Source organism: Pseudophryne corroboree, chromosome 12 (assembly GCF_028390025.1).
Source record: "Pseudophryne corroboree isolate aPseCor3 chromosome 12, aPseCor3.hap2, whole genome shotgun sequence".
Classification (NCBI taxonomy): Eukaryota; Metazoa; Chordata; class Amphibia; order Anura; family Myobatrachidae; genus Pseudophryne; species Pseudophryne corroboree.
Window position 1 is genome coordinate 69,340,448 of NC_086455.1, and position 15,026 is coordinate 69,355,473.

Here is a 15,026-nt window from a genome sequence, read left to right on the forward strand (position 1 = left end):
ATACGAAGGGTCGGACAGGGGTTATACAGTGGTGTTTAGTATCTATCGGAAGAGTATTTAATTAGCAATATTCCGGTGTTGGTTTGAAGCGGATTAATCGCTCATGCGAATAGTTATGGACATAAGAAGTTTATGAACATTTACTGTATTTGCACTTTATTATCCATGCGGCGGGAAACCTAGTTTCCCACCCACCTGAGCAGTTGGAAATAGTCACAGCCCACCTGTATGAATCAACCTATGACCTTTTGTTATAATGCGAAGACGAATTCCTGTGTCCAATGAACAATAAGAATATAGGGACCATTGTACTGTATTGTGTGTAGTGTATAAAAGGACTAGCCGATCTGGGCCAGCTCTCTATTCTCTTCAACGGTTCTCATTGCTGATAATCGGGAGCTGGATATCCAGAAGGCGCATGCGATTGTTTCCCTTTGTGCGTAAGTTTCTCTGCAATCATATTGTCTTTATTGTTATAAGCCATTCTCTCTCGTTCTCTCTCACTTTCTCTCTCTCTCTCTCCCCTCTCCCCCTTTAAAAGTAATTGTATCTTTATTGTATTTTATGTGTAGTTACTTGGTTAGATATTCTATGTTATTTTGGTAGTGTATAACTTGTATTGTATTATTCCTTTTGAACGTTCATTCATTTCCTTAAAAGGCGTTAGACCCTTAGACCGGTATTTGATTGTTTATTATATTGCTAAGGGGTTCTCCGAGCATCACATACGCTCATACAACTTTCAAACTAACAAGGTTACATTGTGTTGCATTTACACCTTATCACTGCACAAGGGTTTACAGCATAAGTATTAGAGATGTGCACTTGAAATTTTTCGGGTTTTGTGTTTTGGTTTTGGGTTCGGTTCCGCGGCCGTGTTTTGGGTTCGACCGCGTTTTGGCAAAACCTCACCGAATTTTTTTTGTCGGATTCGGGTGTGTTTTGGATTCGGGTGTTTTTTTTAAAAAACACTAAAAAACAGCTTAAATCATAGAATTTGGGGGTCATTTTGATCCCAAAGTATTATTAACCTCAAAAACCATAATTTCCACTCATTTTCAGTCTATTCTGAATACCTCACACCTCACAATATTATTTTTAGTCCTAAAATTTGCACCTAGGTCGCTGGATGACTAAGCTAAGCGACCCTAGTGGCTGACACAAACACCGTGCCCATCTAGGAGTGGCACTGCAGTGTCACGCACGATGGCCCTTCTAAAAAACACTCCCCAAACAGCACATGACGCAAAGAAAAAAAGAGGCGCAATGAGGTAGCTGTGTGAGTAAGATAAGCGACCCTAGTGGCCGACACAAACACCGGGCCCATCTAGGAGTGGCACTGCAGTGTCACGCAGGATGGCCCTTCCAAAAAACCCTCCCCAAACAGCACATGACGCAAAGAAAAAAAGAGGCGCAATGAGGTAGCTGTGTGAGTAAGATAAGCGACCCTAGTGGCCGACACAAACACCGTGCCCATCTAGGAGTGGCACTGCAGTGTCACGCAGGATGGCCCTTCCAAAAAACCCTCCCCAAACAGCACATGACGCAAAGAAAAAAAGAGGCGCAATGAGGTAGCTGTGTGAGTAAGATAAGCGACCCTAGTGGCCGACACAAACACCGTGCCCATCTAGGAGTGGCACTGCAGTGTCACGCAGGATGGCCCTTCCAAAAAACCCTCCCCAAACAGCACATGACGCAAAGAAAAAAAGAGGCGCAATGAGGTAGCTGTGTGAGTAAGATAAGCGACCCTAGTGGCCGACACAAACACCGGGCCCATCTAGGAGTGTCACTGCAGTGTCACGCAGGATGGCCCTTCCAAAAAACATTCCACAAACAGCACATGACGCAAAGAAAAATTAAAGAAAAAAGAGGTGCAAGATGGAATTGTCCTTGGGCCCTCCCACCCACCCTTATGTTGTATAAACAGGACATGCACACTTTAACCAACCCATCATTTCAGTGACAGGGTCTGCCACACGACTGTGACTGAAATGACGGGTTGGTTTGGACCCCCACCAAAAAAGAAGCAATTAATCTCTCCTTGCACAAACTGGCTCTACAGAGGCAAGATGTCCACCTCATCATCATCCTCCGATATATCACCGTGTACATCCCCCTCCTCACAGATTATCAATTCGTCCCCACTGGAATCCACCATCTCAGCTCCCTGTGTACTTTGTGGAGGCAATTGCTGCTGGTCAATGTCTCCACGGAGGAATTGATTATAATTCATTTTAATGAACATCATCTTCTCCACATTTTCTGGATGTAACCTCGTACGCCGATTGCTGACAAGGTGAGCGGCGGCACTAAACACTCTTTCGGAGTACACACTTGTGGGAGGGCAACTTAGGTAGAATAAAGCCAGTTTGTGCAAGGGCCTCCAAATTGCCTCTTTTTCCTGCCAGTATAAGTACGGACTGTGTGACGTGCCTACTTGGATGCGGTCACTCATATAATCCTCCACCATTCTTTCAATGGTGAGAGAATCATATGCAGTGACAGTAGACGACATGTCCGTAATCGTTGTCAGGTCCTTCAGTCCGGACCAGATGTCAGCATCAGCAGTCGCTCCAGACTGCCCTGCATCACCGCCAGCGGGTGGGCTCGGAATTCTGAGCCTTTTCCTCGCACCCCCAGTTGCGGGAGAATGTGAAGGAGGAGATGTTGACAGGTCGCGTTCCGCTTGACTTGACAATTTTGTCACCAGCAGGTCTTTCAACCCCAGCAGACTTGTGTCTGCCGGAAAGAGAGATCCAAGGTAGGCTTTAAATCTAGGATCGAGCACGGTGGCCAAAATGTAGTGCTCTGATTTCAACAGATTGACCACCCGTGAATCCTTGTTAAGCGAATTAAGGGCTCCATCCACAAGTCCCACATGCCTAGCGGAATCGCTCCGTGTTAGCTCCTCCTTCAATGTCTCCAGCTTCTTCTGCAAAAGCCTGATGAGGGGAATGACCTGACTCAGGCTGGCAGTGTCTGAACTGACTTCACGTGTGGCAAGTTCAAAGGGCAGCAGAACCTTGCACAACGTTGAAATCATTCTCCACTGCGCTTGAGACAGGTGCATTCCACCTCCTATATCGTGCTCAATTGTATAGGCTTGAATGGCCTTTTGCTGCTCCTCCAACCTCTGAAGCATATAGAGGGTTGAATTCCACCTCGTTACCACTTCTTGCTTCAGATGATGGCAGGGCAGGTTCAGTAGTTTTTGGTGGTGCTCCAGTCTTCTGTACGTGGTGCCTGTACGCCGAAAGTGTCCCGCAATTCTTCTGGCCACCGACAGCATCTCTTGCACGCCCCTGTCGTTTTTTTAAAAATTCTGCACCACCAAATTCAAGGTATGTGCAAAACATGGGACGTGCTGGAATTTGCCCATATTTAATGCACACACAATATTGCTGGCGTTGTCCGATGCCACAAATCCACAGGAGAGTCCAATTGGGGTAAGCCATTCCGCGATGATCTTCCTCAGTTGCCGTAAGAGGTTTTCAGCTGTGTGCGTATTCTGGAAAGCGGTGATACAAAGCGTAGCCTGCCTAGGAAAGAGTTGGCGTTTGCGAGATGCTGCTACTGGTGCCGCCGCTGCTGTTCTTGCGGCGGGAGTCCATACATCTACCCAGTGGGCTGTCACAGTCATATAGTCCTGACCCTGCCCTGCTCCACTTGTCCACATGTCCGTGGTTAAGTGGACATTGGGTACAACTGCATTTTTTAGGACACTGGTGAGTCTTTTTCTGACGTCCGTGTACATTCTCGGTATCGCCTGCCTAGAGAAGTGGAACCTAGATGGTATTTGGTAACGGGGGCACACTGCCTCAATAAATTGTCTAGTTCCCTGTGAACTAACGGCGGATACCGGACGCACGTCTAACACCAACATAGTTGTCAAGGCCTCAGTTATCCGCTTTGCAGCAGGATGACTGCTGTGATATTTCATCTTCCTCGCAAAGGACTGTTGGACAGTCAATTGCTTACTGGAAGTAGTACAAGTGGGCTTACGACTTCCCCTCTGGGATGACCATCGACTCCCAGCAGCAACAACAGCAGCGCCAGCAGCAGTAGGCGTTACACGCAAGGATGCATCGGAGGAATCCCAGGCAGGAGAGGACTCGTCAGAATTGCCAGTGACATGGCCTGCAGGACTATTGGCATTCCTGGGGAAGGAGGAAATTGACACTGAGGGAGTTGGTGGGGTGGTTTGCGTGAGCTTGGTTACAAGAGGAAGGGATTTACTGGTCAGTGGACAGCTTCCGCTGTCGCCCAAAGTTTTTGAACTTGTCACTGACTTATTATGAATGCGCTGCAGGTGACGTATAAGGGAGGATGTTCCGAGGTGGTTAACGTCCTTACCCCTACTTATTACAGCTTGACAAAGGCAACACACGGCTTGACACCTGTTGTCCGCTTTTCTGTTGAAATACCTCCACACTGAAGAGCTGATTTTTTTGGTATTTTCACCAGGCATGTCAACGGCCATATTCCTCCCACGGACAACAGGTGTCTCCCCGGGTGCCTGACTTAAACAAACCACCTCACCATCAGAATCCTCCTGGTCAATTTCCTCCCCAGCGCCAGCAACACCCATATCCTCCTCATCCTGGTGTACTTCAACACTGACATCTTCAATCTGACTATCAGGAACTGGACTGCGGGTGCTCCTTCCAGCACTTGCAGGGGGCGTGCAAATGGTGGAAGGCGCATGCTCTTCACGTCCAGTGTTGGGAAGGTCAGGCATCGCAACCGACACAATTGGACTCTCCTTGTGGATTTGGGATTTCGAAGAACGCACAGTTCTTTGCGGTGCTTTTGCCAGCTTGAGTCTTTTCAGTTTTCTAGCGAGAGGCTGAGTGCTTCCATCCTCATGTGAAGCTGAACCACTAGCCATGAACATAGGCCAGGGCCTCAGCCGTTCCTTGCCACTCCGTGTGGTAAATGGCATATTGGCAAGTTTACGCTTCTCCTCCGACAATTTTATTTTAGGTTTTGGAGTCCTTTTTTTACTGATATTTGGTGTTTTGGATTTGACATGCTCTGTACTATGACATTGGGCATCGGCCTTGGCAGACGACGTTGCTGGCATTTCATCGTCTCGGCCATGACTAGTGGCAGCAGCTTCAGCACGAGGTGGAAGTGGATCTTGATCTTTCCCTAATTTTGGAACCTCAACATTTTTGTTCTCCATATTTTAATAGGCACAACTAAAAGGCACCTCAGGTAAACAATGGAGATGGATGGATACTAGTATACTTATGGATGGACTGCCGAGTGCCGACACAGAGGTAGCTACAGCCGTGGACTACCGTACTGTGTCTGCTGCTAATATAGACTGGATGATAATGAGATGAAATCAATATATATATATGTATGTATATATAATATCACTAGTACTGCAGCCGGACAGGTAGATAATATATTTATTAGGTAATGATGACTGATGACGGACCTGCTGGACACTGTCAGCTCAGCAGCACCGCAGACTGCTACAGTAAGCTACTATACTATAGTAGTATGTACAAAGAAGAAAGAAAAAAAAAACCACGGGTAGGTGGTATACAATTATGGATGGACTGCCGAGTGCCGACACAGAGGTAGCTACAGCCGTGGACTAACATACTGTGTCTGCTGCTAATATAGACTGGATGATTGATAATGAGATGAAATCAATATATATATATGTATGTATATATAATATCACTAGTACTGCAGCCGGACAGGTAGATAATATATTTATTAGGTAATGATGACTGATGACGGACCTGCTGGACACTGTCAGCTCAGCAGCACCGCAGACTGCTACAGTAAGCTACTATACTATACTAGTAGTATGTACAAAGAAGAAAGAAAGAAAAAAAACCACGGGTAGGTGGTATACAATTATGGATGGACTGCCGAGTGCCGACACAGAGGTAGCTACAGCCGTGGACTAACGTACTGTGTCTGCTGCTAATATAGACTGGATGATTGATAATGAGATGAAATCAATATATATATATGTATGTATATATAATATCACTAGTACTGCAGCCGGACAGGTAGATAATATATTTATTAGGTAATGATGACTGATGACGGACCTGCTGGACACTGTCAGCTCAGCAGCACCGCAGACTGCTACAGTAAGCTACTATACTATACTAGTAGTATGTACAAAGAAGAAAGAAAAAAAAAAACCACGGGTAGGTGGTATACAATTATGGATGGACTGCCGAGTGCCGACACAGAGGTAGCTACAGCCGTGGACTAACGTACTGTGTCTGCTGCTAATATAGACTGGATGATTGACAATGAGATGAAATCAATATATATATGTATGTATATATAATATCACTAGTACTGCAGCCGGACAGGTAGATAATATATTTATTAGGTAATGATGACTGATGACGGACCTGCTGGACACTGTCAGCTCAGCAGCACCGCAGACTGCTACAGGAGGCTACTATACTATAGTAGTATGTACAAAGAAGAAAGAAAAAAAAAAAAACCACGGGTAGGTGGTATACAATTATGGATGGACTGCCGAGTGCCGACACAGAGGTAGCTACAGCCGTGGACTAACGTACTGTGTCTGCTGCTAATATAGACTGGATGATTGATAATGAGATGAAATCAATATATATATATGTATGTATATATAATATCACTAGTACTGCAGCCGGACAGGTAGATAATATATTTATTAGGTAATGATGACTGATGATGGACCTGCTGGACACTGTCAGCTCAGCAGCACCGCAGACTGCTACAGTAAGCTACTATACTATAGTAGTATGTACAAAGAAGAAAGAAAAAAAAAAAACCACGGGTAGGTGGTATACAATTATGGATGGACTGCCGAGTGCCGACACAGAGGTAGCTACAGCCGTGGACTAACGCACTGTGTCTGCTGCTAATATAGACTGGATGATTGATAATGAGATGAAATCAATATATATATATGTATGTATATATAATATCACTAGTACTGCAGCCGGACAGGTAGATAATATATTTATTAGGTAATGATGACTGATGACGGACCTGCTGGACACTGTCAGCTCAGCAGCACCGCAGACTGCTACAGTAAGCTACTATACTCTATAGTAGTATGTACAAAGAAGAAAGAGAAAAAAAAAACCACGGGTAGGTGGTATACAATTATGGATGGACTGCCGAGTGCCGACACAGAGGTAGCTACAGCCGTGGACTAACGTACTAGTCTAGACTGGATGATAAATTATTGATAATGAGATGAAATCAATATAATATCACTAGTACTGCAGCCGGACAGGTACTATATATATTTATTATGTAATGACTGATGACGGACCTGCTGGACACTGTCAGGTCAGCACAGCACCGCAGACTGCTACAGTAAGCTACTATAGTAGTATGTATAAAGAAGAATGAAAAAAAAAAAAACACGGGTAGGTGGTATACAATATTATATATATATATATATATTATATACAATTATATATATATATATATATATATATATTAAACTGGTGGTGATTGATTATTAAACTGGTGGTCACTTCAGGTCACGTTGCAACTTGCAACTAGTACTCCGAGGCCTAAGCAGACAATCACAAAATATATTATTATACTGGTGGTCAGTGTGGTCACAACAATGGCAGTGTGGCACTGACTCTGGCAGCAAAAGTGTGCACTGTACGTTATATGTACTCCTGAGTCCTGCTCCCAGACTCTAACTGCTCCCCACTGTCAGTGTCTCCCCCACAAGTCAGATAATACACTTACAGTCACACTATCTATTATCTAATCTAGTATAAAATATCACTTCAGCAGCAAGTAGTATAGTAGTATACAGTATAGTAGTACTCCTCCTAATAATGCTCCCCAAAATACTGTGTCTCTCTCTTCTCTAAACGGAGAGGACGCCAGCCACGTCCTCTCCCTATGACTCTCAATGCACGTGTGAAAATGGCGGCGACGCGCGGCTCCTTATGTAGAATCCGAGTCTCGCGATAGAATCCGAGCCTCGCGAGAATCCGACAGCGTGATGATGACGTTCGGGCGCGCTCGGGTTAGCCGAGCAAGGCGGGAAGATCCGAGCCTGCTCGGACCCGTGTAAAAAACCTGAGGTTCGGGCGGGTTCGGATTCAGAGGAACCGAACCCGCTCATCTCTAATAAGTATATTGTTTATAGTATAGTTGTTAAGGTTTAACTCTGTGAGCGTCAGCGCCGCTTGTGATCTCCTCGTGGTCTCGAGCGTCCGCTACACTGATAGCGTACCATTACGTTAGTCGGCAGCCTATAGCGTGCTTGCCTGCACGCTCTAAGCCGTGAGCGAACGTGCCGCACGTGCGTCTCGACCACGGCTAAGCGTTAGATACGCAACGTGCGTACCCTTACGGTATTCCATACGCCAGTAGCGTACTGTGTTCTTTAACCTATTAGAGGGTTTTCAGTAAGATAAATATTTAACATTATCAAGGGTAGGTTCTCCACACTTCTCCTGGATTCCGCGTCTGCAGACCATTGGCGTAGCCAGAGTCCCCTCCGAGCTGAGACAGACATGGAAGATATCCTTGCATTCAGCATACCCAGGTCCTTCATGGACTCCACCATGAACCCGGCAGAATCCTGTATATTACGTAAAAACAGTTCAATGTCACTTCTATCCATTGTATCTAAGTCCTCTAGTAATGTGCCTAACCACTTTACTATGGCTTTAGAAATCCATGCACAGGCAATAGTGGGCCTCAACGCCACCCGTGAAGCAGTGTATATGGATTTGAGCATAGTGTCAATCTTACAATCAGCCGGTTCTTTTAACGCGGTAGACCCAGGAACAGGTAAAACCACCTTTTTAGACAGTCTGGAGACAGATGCGTCAACTATGGGTGGGTTTTCCCATTTTTTTCTATCCTCAGGGAAGGGAAAAGCAACCAGAACCCTTTTTGGTATCGGGAATTTTTTCTCCGGTTTTTCCCAGGACTTTTCCAATAGAGCGTTTAATTCTTTAGACGCAGGGAAGGTTAGCGAGGCTTTCTTATTTTCAGTGAAGTAAGCCTCCTCAACCTGCTCAGGTGGCATGTCTGTAATGTTTAACACATCTCTAATGGCCTCAATCTTGAGCTGCACCCCCTTTGCCAGGGATGCCGCCCCGCTCAGCACATCCCCATCACCGTCTACTGTATTAGAGTCGGAATCCGTGTCATCTTGCATGATCTGGGCAAGTACACGTTTCTTTGGGTATATGCTAGGGGATTTAGAAGGAATAGGAACATAACCTGACCAAACTGCCATAGAATTTTTTAAAACCTGAGTTTCAGTCTCAGTTTGAGCAACCCTAGTAGAGATCTGAGAGATCATTCCCTTAATAGAAGTCAGCCATTCTGGCTCAGTAATAGTAATCTGAGACAAGGCATTACATTCCTGGGTACATGGAATGAATTCCTCTGGAGAAGAAACATCCTCTGCAGCATAAGACACAGAGTCCCTGGACATGGTTATGTGAGAAAACATACACCCACACTCACACAGGAAAATGTCAGACACAGTTTCCCCCCCAAGTCACTTCAGAGAAACACAGAGTTTGGAGCCAGCCACACACAGTGCTCAATTAGGTTGTATAACTGACTGTGTACCCTTAATAGACTACACAGTAATACACAGGCTTCTACAACTCCCTGGTACCGCACAGGATAGCTGGAGTCATCTGGAGGGACAGCACTCCCTGTCAGCATCTCTGGAGCTGTATCTGCAGGGTGAAAATGGCGCCGAACGCTGCTTGGTACACTCTGAGGAGAAGCTCCGCCCCCTGGACATGGCGCCTCTTCCCGCACTTTCAAATGATTATACTGGCCCGAGGATTTTGCTAGCAGCGTTACCGAGGTCCCTGATAGCCTTGAGTGACCAGTGTAGGGTATCTGCGCTGGCTCAGGGTGCCCCATATAGCGCCACACTGTGTACCGCTGAGCCTCCGGAGCACAGTTAGTACTGTGCTCCTACCCTGTTGCCGTCATTCATACTGGCTCCCCGCTTGTCTGGTCGCCGGTGACTCACTTGCCACCGGAATCTTCTGGCTCTGTTAGGGGGTTGCGGCATGCTGTGGGAGTGAGCGGTCGCCTCGGGCGGCTAACGATCATCACCCTCAGGAGCTCAGTGTCCTGTCAGCAGAGATAGTGGCCATTAACCTCTCAGGGTTGGACACTACTACCCCCCTAAGTCCCACGAAGCAGGGAGGCTGTTGCCAGCAGCCTCCCTGTGCCTAACTCTAAGAAAAATAATAAAACTAGAAAAACTCCTATGGAGCAACCCTAGCTGTGACTGGCTCCTCCAGGCACATTTTCTAAACTGAGTCTGGTAGGAGGGGCATAGAGGGAGGAGCTAGCCCATACTATTAAACTCTTAAAGTGCCAGTGACTCATAGTGGACCCGTCTATACCCCATGGTAATAATGTGGACCCCAGCATACTCTAGGACGTAAGAGAAATTTGAATTGGTCCTGGGCCACCAATCCAAGGCACCCCTGCAAGTGTCCTGGGGCACCCCAGGGTGCCACAGCACACAGTTTGAGAACCACTGGACTAACACCATCTTCAGAGGGCATCAGTGTGTAGCTTGCTGTTTCAGGCTTTCACACTGCAATGCTCCTATTCCTTGAGCTACTGAATTGAAATTTGGGTGCAGCTGGGGAATTGCATTACAGTGCCCTTACGGGGATTGTTCCCATGGTGACAAGGCTGGCTGGAGTCGTGGGCCTGGCATGAGAGGAGTACTGTGCGGGAGAGGGGTGTAGATGCAAAATCTTGGAGGTAGGAGTGGGAGTAAATAATCTGTTGGCAGGAGAGGCAGCATGTATTTGTGGAGTGAAGAGGACAGGTGGGAGTGTAAATGGAGATAATGTAAGAGATGTATATGGGAGAGGAATGGATGAGAGCTTTACAAGTGATTATGAGAAGCTTAAATTGGATTGTGAATGGGACGGGGAAGCCAGTGTAGGGCTTGTAGCAGAGAGGAGGTAAATGTAGTTTGGAGAGGAAGATGAGTCAGGCAGCAGAAGGATAGATTGGAGTGGAGAAAGAAAGTTATCAGGGATGCCAGATAGGAAGCGATTACAGTAGTCCAGATGACCAGTGAGTGGAGGACAGTCTTAGTAGCATCCATGGTGAGAAAGGGTCATCTCCTGAAAATATTTTTTGAAGTAAAAATGTCAGGATTGTGACATGGGTACTGTGTGGTCTGAAGGAAAGGGAGAAGTCAAGGATTACTCCAAGACAGCACACTTGGGGGCAAGAGAAGATAGTTGTGCCATCAATAGATAATGAAATTGTGGGAGGTGAGGTTAAGCAGGAGGGTGGAAAGATGATCAGCTCAGTCTTAGACATTTTGAGTTTAGGAAAGTGCTGGGACATCTAAAAGATCCAGGTGGGGAATCGCATTGCAGTTCCCTTATGGGGATTGTTCCTGGGGGACCAGGCCCGGCTGAAGTCGTAGGCCTGGGATGACAGAAGTACTGTGTGGCGAGAGGTGTGCGCAAAGGAGAGAGAGACATTGGTTCTTTGATGACAGTGCATGCCCCTGGCAGGAAGGGGTAGGCATGTACTCTTACAGTTCAAAAGGGTCATCTGTTAAATAGCTTGTGAGTGTTTAGATTGTATGGAGGGACTTTGTGCTACTATCCTGATTGCTCTAAATTGGAGCCCAGCAGTCTTGGTGGTCTCCCCTCTGGGTAAAAAATTGTGCAGGGAATTTTGTTTTTCCCAGCAGTTATTGTCTAATTTGACTACATCTCCCAGCATCCTCCTCCAAGATTTCCTGTTTTTGCTGGTCTTGTGAAATTAACACACCCCTAATCATGTCTTAATGTGAGTTTAAAAGGGATCAGGTACTGGGGAAGGGTGTGTAAGTTTTTCCAAATGTTGTGTGCTGGAATCTTCAAAGAGCAGTGTGTATGTTGCGCAGCAGGACTCTTTTTGCTAACAGTGCCCAGGCAGCAGGCATCCTCAAAGTGCTGGGACCCAACCATGTTGGTGAAGTGCAGTGGCTGTGCAGCTGGGACCCTGAAGAGTTTGCTGTAGCTGTTTACATGAGTCTGCTGGAACTGTTTACCTGAGATCCTAATAGCAACTGTATTAAACTGGGGTAACTGCCTCTAATGAGTTTTGGGGACTCTGCTGGGGACCTTTGGGGAGACTGGTGTGCAACCTGTTAATTATGAGATGTTGCTAACACCCGTTTGGTGATTGTGCTATGTTGCGTAGGAGACTCAATAAATGTGTGATTATAAGGCACCTTTCTCCTTATCTGAGAGTGCTGCATTTAAAGAGGTCCAAGAATAAACTTTAAGGAAGAAAAGAAAGACTATCCAGTATCCAGTTGCTAATACTGCATAAGAGTGTTTTTTTAGTTTATTGATTCAGCGCATAGGGGACTTTAGAGACATTTCAGTTATATTTCTCCTGTTATCAAGTTCGACCTATCTTCAGCAAAATACTCTAGAATCTATGGCTCCATATCTATATATATAGACTTGCAATACCAGTTACAGCTGTAGAGAATATAGACACCAAGTACAAGAAATACAGCTAATGCAGGATTGGATGATCACCAGTCAAGTATAGCCTTTTCCTAGAACATAAAGGAAGGAGATCATACTGCAATGTCAGACTGTCAGAATCAGGATCTTACTAAAAGGACAAATCCTAGTCTTTCCAACTTCAGCTCACCTGTAAGATATTTTATGTGTCAAGGGCAATCTATAGGATTAAGCTAATATTAATGTGACTTAATCTAAGGTTGTCAATAGTTAAGACCTCTGTAACTAGAATAGGGCATTGGGACCGCCATTCATCGGAATAAGCAATTGCATGTGTAGAAGCTCGTACAGGGAGTGCAGCAATAGGCCACTCCCTCCAGGTAATGGACTGCTTCTCCCCCCTCCTGGACATTGACTACTGACCTGGGTGGCCCAGGTGAGTAGTTTATGTCCCAGAGTGGCACCTCCTCTATCGGCTTCCGTGTATGCCCACGGGAATAAGAAAAACAGTTATTACGCGGGGCTAAGGAAATCAGATGTAATATTATTCAAGTATTTACACTTAGGATAAGAACGTAGAACAACTCTTGGATATTTAATAAATCAATAAAACCCAGGTTTTCTTAAAGACACCAAATAAGTGCACGAACATTTTTATTTAGTCTACCTGAAAGAACTTTAGCAGTACTGCAGTTTTAATAGGTTGACTCATATTGTTATGTATTGGTATTGAATCATTGTAAGTGTGACTGCTAGGTTAAGGGAATTGAGAGGGTAAATTGTACTAAAATAGTATTTAAAAATATATAAGAGTTTACAGTTTTCTCTTGGTGAGGTATATTTCTTATATTAAGTAAATGGAACATGTTTAACTATACAGTGTTAAAATACTTAAAACTTAAAGGCAAGCCAGATCACAAGAATGAAGTTGAAGAGTTCTGGTACAATAAAATTGAAATTAGCCTCCTTGTGTCAATTATTGTGTTGGCATTGGAACCACTTGCCTCTCTGCTGTGTGGTAGAAAAAGAAGGAAACAGAAAAACTACTGTATGAAACACATAGGAGGAGTTTGCTTAAGTCTGATTTAGCAAATGCATAGTCACAACTACTTTTTTGGTGCAAGCGCTGTATGCTGCATACCGCAGGATACGTCTGCATTTGCCACTTGCATCCGAATCAGTCTCTATGTTGCTCAGTAGATGTGTCTATGTATTCCATACACTGTACTACTGCATGATATAACAACTCAATACTCTGCAGTGGCACCAATCCCAAAGGCAAAACCTGTGTTGTGCTTTATTGGAATTCATAGGGTAACAATAACAATGTTTTATAAAGCAAAACTAGAAAAGGAAACAATATGTAACCTCAGTACTTGCAGAGGATTTGGCAGAGGCCTCCTCCAGACCTCCCCCCGCCCTTCACCACTCCCATATTTCATCCAAGAGGTTCTTGTAGTTAAGAATTCCCCCACTATAAGACTATTCACTTTGATTAATGTTCCAAGACTTGTACACCATAAAAGTATTTATAATGGGTGCAGGTTGGGCAGTGCACATGGGCCCCTGGGTTCAGGGGCCACACACTGCAGACCCTGCACCCAGATTAAACTGTGCCAGAGCTTTTGCTCTCTTGTGTGCATGCATCATCTTCCCAAATATCACTGGGAATATGGCACCTCAGAGGAGCGACCCAGTTGTTTGCCGAAGGTGAGATGCAACAAGGTGATGGAGCCTGCTGCTCAGAGGTGCTGTAAACTGAAATTATGAGTTGCAGTAAAAAGTGACACATCTATGTGGCTAGCCGCTCCACTGTCAAAGCCCCGTGTATAGAGGTTACTTTCACCCTGGCTGTAACCAGTGCAGTTAAGAAATGTAAGTACCGAACACCTTCAGCATTGTATCCTCAGCTCCCAATTGGTTGGAACCACACCCTGATCTGGCTAAACCAGAGGTTGTCAAAAGTGGTCCTCAAGGCACTCCAATGGTCAAGGCTTTACGTTTATCCATGCTTGGCCACAGGTGACTTAATGAGCACCTCAGTCAATTTGATTTAACCAAATGTGCTGAACCATGGCTATACCTAAAATCTGGACTGTTGGGGTGCCTTGTGGACCGCGTTTGAGAATTTCTGGGCTAAACAATACTGACGTCAGGGAAAGGACAAGTTGTAATTTTTAGGAGCACTGGAGTTTTCCGTGTAGGTCTCTACATGACACACTAAAGATGGAAAATGTGGAATGGAATAAGGAAGAGGAAGATATAGGTCAAAACAGCGGAACCTGCAAGTCCCTTGGGGGGTATGATTATAGATTACACACTGCAGGCCAAGGCTTAATCCCAATTTACCGTCTGTAGGCCGCAGCTCTCTCTCCTCTCTCTCTCTCTCTCTCTCTATGCTGCAGGTTGCGGCTTATCCATAGCTATCAATAGCTTGTCAAATAATAACTAATCATAAAATATTTACAAGTGACACATATGTTTGATCTTACACTATCCTTTGACAGAGCTGTTGAATGCAGTTAAGCCTGG